The following is a 10,243-nucleotide window of genomic DNA, read 5'->3' as shown; positions in this document are numbered from 1 at the left end:
GTGGAGTCATCTCTTCTATTCATGCTTTCAGGTCTTTTTTCAATCTCTATGGCTTCTCTGATAATTCTGTAGCTGGGTTTTTCTACAGTGACTAGGGTTTTGGTGCCATTGAAATCTATGCTATGACCTGTGGCTTTCATGTGTTGGACTAGTGAGGAAATGTGTTCCAGCTTTTTTACTGCGTTTTTGTGTTCATTCAGGCAGTACTTATTCTTCTATTGGTCTGTCCAATGTATGTGGCAGGGCATGATGCGCTGGGGACTTTATATATGCCTTGGTTTTCCAGGACAATTTTATCTTTGGGGTTTCTTAGGATGGCTGCTATTTTTCTGTCTGTTTTGAAGGAAATCTTGATGTGATGCCTGTGTAGTATCTTACTGATTTTGACTGTAGTACCTCTTATGTAGGGCAGGACAGCTGTTCCATAGGTCTGTTCATCTTCTAGGTCTCCATTATGTCTGAGTGTGTTTTTGTGGATCAGGCCTGTGATTTTGCTTTTGTGGAAGCCGTTGGCTGTCAGTACTTTAGTCAGGGTGCATATACCTGAACAAAGCTGAATACCATACCTATAAATACCCATGAAAACTTAAGAATATATATATATATATATATATATATGTATGTATGTATGTATGTATGTATGTATGTATGTATGTATATGTATGTATGTATGGTATTCAGCTTTGTTCAGGTATTTTCCCACGTCATTATAGTTGTGCTTTTAAAGTTGTAGCAATGTTTCGGCAGAATCTCATCTGCCATCATCAGGCTTCTGTATCGTAAGTGTGCATCTCTGTGTGTAAATGAGTAAGAATTAGAGCAATGTATCATGCATATTGGATAATGCTACCCTGCTAATGTAAGGATAGGTTTTGGACTGACTAAAAGCATTTGGTTAATCAAATGCTTTTAGTTATTAAAAGCACTTAACCAAGTTCTTATTTATTTATATTTTGTATTAATTCATACTTTATACTGCTGCACTACCTCATCTATCTGAGAAACAAAGCTGACGGTGTCCCAGAGATTGTTCTTCCAAGGGGCAGCCCTCTCCCATTGGCTGTCTTGCCCCATGAAGTGAGGATCTTCTCCCACTTGATGCTTTAGCAAAACACAGAGACTTGTACTGATGATGTTACCTAGCTGGCTAATGAAATGTTTGCAAGCAAACAACTAAGCTCAGAGAGCACCAAGAACTGTACAGATTGCTTAATATGATTACAATTTGTTATTGAAATAAATACTAAATAAATCAAGAGATACATTCCAAGTATTAGGCAAAAACATCACAATATTTCAAATTTGTGAACTTGTATCCACTCATCAAAATATTTGGAATTCTAGGGATCAACAAAAGGCTGACGATGAATTGGGTCATATCTTAGATTCTTTCTTCAGCAAACCTCATCAGAAAAGTGAACATTAGGTATATTTAGAGGTTATATTTGCTATATATGATAGGAGCTTAGCTTTGCTATTAAGGTATTCAATTTCCCTCAAATAAAATTATTGTATATTGTAGCCTTATGATCTGAAGCAAATACATATGGAGCTTCCATTTAGCCAGAGTTTGATAGATTTATCATTTGTAAAATGTTCTATTTTTTTTTAAAAAAAGAGCCATGTTGCCATCCATGCTAATTGGCATCACATGTTAAGAGTGCAATGAACTAGTTAGCCAATATGATTAAAACACTTTCTTTGGTCAGGGCTGTAACAAAAACTTCCATCCCTTGTTAGGTGATCACCAGCTTCTTGAATTAGGCCTGGAAACCCCCTACCCAAAAAAGGGGGAACTCTCTCAAGATGGGTGTTATTCTGCTACAGTGCAGTAGTTGGGTTAGGTCAGAAGAGGGGTAACTGCAATTGTTTTGTAATAAATGCCCATTTAGAATAAATTGTAGTAATCTAACCAAAAGATGATGATGGCATGGTTCACTGTTTTTAGCACTTTTTGCACTTTTGTCTTGGATATAACACAATTTGGCAAAACTGGCCAAAAGCTATAGTATCCCCACCTGTTTCTGCTTCTGCAGAAAAAGTGAATCCAGGAAAAGGCCACGACTCCATACCAACTTGATTTCATTGAGGGCCACATCAGGGTTGTGTTTGACCTTGGGGGTCAATGGTAGACATGGCCAGCTCAACATCACTCATGTCGGGGGCATCACCTTTGGTGGCCCAAGCACTCTGCCAGCAAAAAATGGAGCTCAGTCCTCCCGAGCTCTGTTTTTGCTGGAAGTGGGTTGCAGGAGGCCATCACAGCTGAAAACAGAGCTCAGGACGGCCACACACAGCCCTCCCGAATTCCATTTTTGCTGGCAGAGGTACCACAGGCTGGTCCTTCACTGTTTCCAGGGTGGCCCTGCAGGCCAGATCTAAGCAATCCGTGGGCCATATCCGGCCCCCGAGCCTTGAGTTTGACACCCTTGCTTTGGAGACTACCACCCCATGCAGAGCAATAGATGGAGCATCCATGGAACTAGAAGGTTTCTGTGTGGACAGCAACTCCTCCCTGCTAGGAATCAGTCTTTTTCAACCTATGAGGTCCTTCTCAATCCTTCCACTCCTGCATCTTTTCAGCCTGAGGAAAGTTGATGATATCTGACCACAAACCAATGGTTTCATATTAAACATTCACATTGGGTGAAAAGTGATGATAAATGATAAATAATTATGATGAATAATTATGAATGTTTAGCAATCACTGTTTCTTATGTTTTTATATTCAGTTCTGATTCATATTTTAAGACCATCAGAATCAGTCTTTGTTCATTACAAGTCTATCTAAATTTCCTTCCTTGCTTCCTTCCTTGCTTCCTTCCTTCCTTCCTTCCTTCCTTCCTTCCTTCCTTCCTTCCTTCCTTCCTTCCTTCCTTCCTTCCTTCCTTCCTCCCTCCCTCCCTCCTTCCTGGTACTTTCTCCAAATGCATGTGATCACATACTGTAGATATACTTCTCTTTCCCTCATTTCTCTAGGCATTTTTTATTCCAGTCAATAGTTGCAGCTCATCATAACGGTTCTCATGGCCAAGCTCCTGGAGAGAACGCAAAATTATTGCTCCTGAATATACAGTATATATTTATATCCCATGTTGTATTATTTATAGTGAAACACTCCGGTGAAGAAATGCATCACACAACTCAAGACATGCAAAACAAACTACCAGTCGTAAAAGCACAAATCCTGTTCTGGAAGAAGGAAGTCAATTATGCTTATTTCTGATGGCATTAATTCTAAGGTAGGGGTGGAAAGGAGACTTCATTCATTCATTCATTCATTCATTCATTCATTCATTCATTCATTCATTCATTTTCTTAAAAAATAGCAAATATTCTTCCACAAAATAAAATGCAATCTGTTAGGTTTAATTCTATAAACATGCAAAGAAGAGTTATACATTTAACTGCTGGTAGGAAGCAAACAAAGGGGGGAAGGAAGTCCTCATTTCACTGATGGAGTATCTCTTATTAACTTCCTCATTGGCAAACTGTCACAAACAATTCAAAAACATGGAAGTCATGTTATCATAACAATTATTTGCCAAGGCAAACAACCTAGTGAACTATTCTGCTCCTGGAATGAATGCTCTGTTGTAATTGCCTTAATAGGCTTCCTTTATTTTTCCTTTGTGATTGTACCAGTCAAACAATTTCTCATGTGACGGTTCTCTATCACTCAACGTTTTAGGCTAGATTACAAATTTTCCAAGATATTCATTACTTTACTGTCTAAGAGACAAACACCATTGTATTAGGTATATTCAGACTGCAGAAATACTTTGGTGAAATTTGGATCCTTCTCTTCACAGAAGCACATCACCCTTACTGGCAAAGAATTTCCCCTACAAATCGGGTTTTTATACCTTAACACAACCAAATGGCTTATTTCCCAATCTGATTATGTTAAATATAAAAGATTGTGGTGAGCAGTCTGTCCAAACAAAAGATCTGCATTTACATATTAGTAGAAGTCAGAAGGTGGCCAAAAAAGATATTTTTAAAGGATGCTGAAGAAGCATAATATTTACAATTTATTGCCTCTTTTTTTTCAGTCAGAATGGAATGCAGGTGTCAAGCTAAAAACATGAAGTATTCCTCTCTCTGTTACAGAGGTGGTATTCAGCAGGTCCTGACCAGTTCTGGAGAACCGGTAGCGGAAATTTTGAGTAGTTCGGAGAACCGGCAAATCTCACCTCTGACTGGAGATTTTACAGTGTCCTTCCCCTGCCACACCCACCAAGCCATGCCCAAAGAACCGGTAGTAAAAAAAAATTGAATCCCACCACTGCTCTGATAGATCATGAAGACTGGGCCGTATGTAAGTACATTAAGCAAACATCCCCACCATTTTTGTAGTTGCCCTGCGACATCACATGCAAACATCCTATGTTTTGCATGTTTTGTCACTTCCTTTCTCTCTGCAGATCATGATGGTTTGTTTTCCGTCACCTTATGTCCCATCTATCATTTCTGAATACATGAACAGGGTTTTTTTTCCCCCCATTGTGGAGGCCATGTGGTAGTTCTTTCTTCCTCTTTTTTAATCAATTACTACTTTATGCTTTTGGAAAATAATAACTGATGCAGGTGATTGCTATATACTGAATTATATTAGAGCCTTATGTTTTAATGAAACAGGCGCTGGCTAATTGTAATGAATAAAGAGGATGGTTTTGAAGGACAGAGGGAAGATCATCTGCCAAAGCCACAATCCAATAAATAAGATTGTTTCAGTGGTGGGATTCAAAATGTTTTACCACCAGTTCAGTGGGCGTGGCTTGGTGGGTGCGCTTTGTGCGTGTGCACACACTTTGCGTACCTGCGTGCGCCAAATGTGCACTTTGCAGAGAGGCATTTGTGCAGGCGCAGAGGTTTTCCAACTCACCTCCTGCAAGCCTGCACTCTCCCAGTCGCTTCAGCAGCTGCCACGCAGCACTCTGCTGTGCTGCGCAAAACAGCTGTGCTTCAAAAGAAGAGGATAAAGGTGAGTATGGGAGCCCAGGCGGGTGGGCGGGCCCAACAACAGAGCAGTAGAGAGAATCGGTTCAGTCTCCGCAGCTCATCACTGCTCTCGGCTCAGCCAAACTGGGCCAAACTAGTAGAATATCACCACTGGATTGTTTTCCCTGAGCCCAGGGCAAAAAAATGATTTCAGAAAAGACTTCTGAAAGCTGCACCCTGCTTCACATGAAGATAAAATAAAGAGGAAGGGAAGGATGGTATTACAATAGCTACCCTAATAAAAGGAACTTTAGGCCTGCATGATATCTATTCCTGAATCTTATCTAACTGATAGGACACTGAGTAATACAATCAATCAAATGCCGGTTAGTTAAAATGTAGTAAAAGTTATGTTGTGGTATCTTCCCTCCATTCCAAATGATTTGTTTTCAAAGCAAAAAATATGTGTCAAAATAACATCCATTAATGTCTATCTGACTTTATCTTTAATAACTAACCAACAGGTATCTTATCTTTATCTTCTATCATCTAAGTTAAACGTTTGCTATAGATTTCTTTTGATTGTTGTCATATAAGTATATGAACCCCACGTGTATAAAAGCCATTCTTTAGCAGCTATAAAAAAAGCTCAGGGCCGAATGGGTTGGAAACATGTGGAAGAAGTTTTCATCCTGCAGTGGATAGACAATGGCTAAAATGATGGTGATGATAGTGCTAATCTAATATAAAGAGAAATTAGATTCTTGTTAGAAACCTGCATAGAAAATTGTTTTTGATACAATAAATTATTGATACAATATTGTATCAATAATTTATTGTGTCAAACACAATGTTACATAATAGATGCAATTAGTTAACAGTAAATATTAAATTATCCAATCTACATTTTTAACCCCTGTTTAATTTTGCTGGCTTGGATCAGAATTGTCACTTTAAACATCTTTAGTTAGATTTGAACTTTTTGTTTGCTTTCAGTTGATGTCCTGACCATTGGGTGACATCTGCACCATAAGTAGAAGGGTTCTTAATGAAAATTGAAGTTTCCAATGATTTAAGAGAGATGTTTTTAAAACTGTTTGTAAAACAGGGTTTCCTTAGCAATTGGAAGTTTTTCTCCCTGGAAATAAGTTAACGTCAAAGAAGTGGAGCATGCGAGGGAAATAATATCTTATAAAAGGAACCCCACATAGAACAAGAAGCTGCTGATTTGATTGACAGGCAGATTTAAGGAAAACATTTAAAAAGGAACATATTTCCACATGTTGGTGGACTTGCCCATATGCACAGAAATTAGGGTGAACCATTAGAAATTGGATATTAGACATAACAAAACAAAATTTAAAATTTGAACCGAAATTTTTTTTATTAGGCATGATAGATCCAAAAATGGAAAAGAAACATCAATACTTAGTTATTCGTATTATAACCGTAGCCAGAATAAGCTTTGCCCAAAACTGGAAATCACCCATCATCCCCTTAGAAGATGTAATTAAAAATATATATGTGAGTGTGCTGAGATGGATAGTCTGACCAAATTATTAAAAAATAATCAAGACAGCGATTATTACAAAGTATGGAACATGATTGGTTAAAAGAAAAGGTAATATCTGATAATTGGACAAGGTAGTGAAAATAAGGGAGATGTGAGACTAACTATAAAGTGTATAGAGAATTAAAAACATTAAAAGGACAAAGGAATTATTGTAATAAGGTAAAACACGTCAATGATAAGAAAAAACAAATGTAACCATTGCTCAATAAGTGCTGTAAAAATATATATGTATATATATGTGTGTGTGTGTAATTGTTTGTTTTTAATTGCATAAATGTTAAATAATTTTAAAAAAAATGAAAAAAGAAGAAGCTACTGATTTGATTGACAGGTGGCTTTAAGGAAATCGTTAAAAAAAGACAGCTCCTTCTAAATGCTTTCTCCATTTGCAGAGGACATTGGCACTAGAACACTGCAAGAACTTCAGTGTTCCTTCCCCTTATTATCGAAGGGCATGATAAATGCCTCAGTGGGTAACACTAAGGTCTAAAGAGTGTGTTATGTTCTTTAAAAAGAAAATAAAACAACAAAAGCAGAAATAAAGCAAAAGGCAGCCACAGAGATTGAATTTGAAGATAGGACAAGAGGAGCTTTCTAACCCTCTCCAGCTGCAAAATTCTCCCTTCTTCAAGGTTTTGTTATATTTTGCTTCTATCCTCTGCTATTCTTTGGAGATGCTGCTTTTTCAGTTTTTTTTCATAGTTTGTTCTGTTCTGTTTTAACAGCTTTGAAATTATGCTGAAAAGTAATTAAATGTATTGTCACCACCACTGGTAATAACAACTCTTTCCCTAGCTGTTTTTTCAGTAAAATACCTCCTCATCAAGTTATTTTGTCCTTGCTGGTGAATAGCATTTAAGTACGGGATGGTTTGCATTAGCAGGGGTGTCAAACTCACGTTGTCACATTGTTGTCACATGATGTATCACAACTTTCCCCCCCCTTGGCTAAACCAGGAGTGGGCGTGGCCAGTGAGTGACACATCTGGCCTGCAGGCCGCAAGTTTGACACCCCTTTATTAGAAGGATACAGCATGCTTTCTCCAGAGTAGTTCTTGATTTGACTCTTAAGCATTTGGAGTTTTATTATTTATTTCATTGTTTATGAAATGCTTTTGCCTAATGGTTCTGCTGGCAATTTTATGATAATGGGTCTGTTTATTATTTTATTATTTTCAGTGCTTGTATACATGTATGTTTTATTTCTTTATTTATCAAATTCAGAAGATGCCCGTCTCTCTCCCAGAGGGAATCTGGATGATGTACAAGTAAAACATAAAACATAACAAAACTGCATATAAAATTATATAAAAGGTGAAGAGAGTTAAAGCTGAGAATTAAAAGGTAGTACTTACCTCCAACTCCCTAACTCGGCACAAAAGGATAGCAATTGCAATAAGAACAAGGATGGATGTACCACCTCCATCTCACTCCTGCCAGAGATCATTCATGACCGATGCTGATTTTGTCCCCTATCCAGGACTGAAAATTGATTGAAAAAGGTAATAAATTTGCATAATTAAGCCCATTAGAAAGTTCCATCTCCAGAAACTTTGTGTCCAGAATTTGGACACAAAGGCAAAAATTTCCAGTCCATGATTTAAAACAATCTCTTGGCTTTTTCTTGTTATGGGTAAAAAGTATGCCAGTTCTATGATAGTTAAATAGCCAACATAAAGCACTGAAGATTTTCAATTAATGGAAAAGATGGAATAAGATGCAAAAAGACAAAACTTCATGCATAGAATTATTTGTAGTTAAGAATAATTGGCCTCTATAGCCCTTAGAGGTTTGGCTATACCTTTGAGGAAACACCTTTGAGGAAAGTTTTCTCAAGACTCTAGAAGTGGTTAATATTGACCAACCAAGAGTTGATGGGATCATCCATTATTGTTGCTGCTGCCCTAATTGTTTGTAATACTGTAGGTATTTATTAAATTATTTTATGTAATAAATGTTCAGGAGTTGATGAACAATCTGAAACCATTGGTAAGACCATGGCAATACAAAAAAGATATTGAAAACTTTGGAAAGAGTTCAGAGAAGAATTAACAAGATTATTAGGGGCCTTGGAAGCTAAAACATAGGAAGAACAATTGCAGGAACTGGGTATACTAGTCTAGTGAAAAGAAGGATCAGGGGTGACATGATAGCAGGCTTCCAATACCTGAAGGGCTGCCACAAGGAAGAGCGGGCCAGCTTATTTACCAATGCACCTGTAGGCAGGACAAGAAACAATGGATGGAAACTAACCAAGGAGAGAAGCAATCTAGAACTAAGGAGAAATTTCCTGACAGTTAGAACAATTAACCAGTGGAACAAATTGCCTTTGAAAATTGCAGGAGGCTTCTAAGAAGAGACCGGACAGCCTTCTGTCAGAAATAGTATAGGTCTTTTGTGAGAGCAAGACTAGACGACCTCCAAGGTCTCTTCCAATTCTGTTGCTGTTATATTTGAGAACAGAGATTATTGTTTGGGACACAATAAACACCACTGCACACGGTGCTTTTGCAGGAATGGCAACCAACAGTAGATATGCACGAAGGTTCCTCCATATTACAGCCACAAAAACATATCCTGTGGCATGTTGCCCCTGAAGTTTGTCAGCTGGAGGGACAGCTTCACATCAACTGCTAACCTGTCTCTTGTTTCCAGCAAGTTCCAGAAGTAGCTCTCAGGGTTCCAAGTAATAGATCCACTGAAAGCAAAAACTCTGAGGCAGGTGAAAAGGAATAGCTTTATTGGAAATATCATATTGGCATATCTGGTGAAAACCAACTCTGAGGGGCCCCTTGGTCTTCATCTAATTAAAAGTATTTCCTTCAATCCCAAACAGTCACATGGTCCAATCAATGCAGCCTTCCTCCGGCCAGGTGAGAACATTCTTGGTTCCCAAGATAAAGTACTTTATTTTGACTACACAACCCCAGCTATCTCTAATCCCCTCTCCTTCTCCCTCAGTTCTAGTGTGGCAGCACTGAAGCTCCAATATGGCTCTGGCCAGATCATCTTCACAGTTGATAGTAGCTACATCCCACTGGGGGAAACCTGTGCAGGCTGTCCTGGCTGTGTGTAGCTTTGCACAATAAAGCAGGTAGTAGATATTCTTAAGCATTTTGTACACATTGGGACTCTTGTTTCAGTCTTGTGGTGTTCCTGTTGGCATATCTTAAATACCAGCTCCTGAGGAGTGGCAGCACAAGACAGTTTGTGCCTTTCTGAACCAAACAATTTCTTAAACAACTGCAGCACAACTTTTCTTTCATTCTTAGTTTTTGGTGTCAGTTTTCTAACCTTTTATTGTTTGGGTGAAAATTGACAGAATTGCATAATCCTGGTTTTTTCACCTCTCTTGAGGTTTTATTTCTCCTCAGGATGATGATCACTCTATTGGGCACAAGCTCTAAAAAAAGTGCATTTATTTTTGAATTTCACATAGTTTGCAAAGGGAAGTATGATGCAGACAGTTTTCTTTCCCACTCACCCCTAACAATTTTTTCCAGATGTTGGGCTAAGAATGTTGAGTTTGTACCAGGGAACTATAATTGTAACACTGTTGTTTCCAGAACAGCTTGGCTTAGAGAAGGCTGTTCAATAAATTTATCTTATGGAAGGACTGAACTGCTGTAAAAACATTCAGATCACTAGTCTGGCAGTTTAATGTTTTCAAAACTTCATGATTTTAAATGCAGAGAGCCACATACGTCTGGCTGTTTCCTGTTGTTCT

Source organism: Pseudonaja textilis, chromosome 1, assembly GCF_049901715.1.
Source record: "Pseudonaja textilis isolate UNSWEBS1 chromosome 1, rPseTex1.2, whole genome shotgun sequence".
Classification (NCBI taxonomy): domain Eukaryota; kingdom Metazoa; phylum Chordata; class Lepidosauria; order Squamata; family Elapidae; genus Pseudonaja; species Pseudonaja textilis.
The sequence above is the reverse complement of the archived record's forward strand: the minus strand, read 5'-3'. Positions refer to the sequence as shown.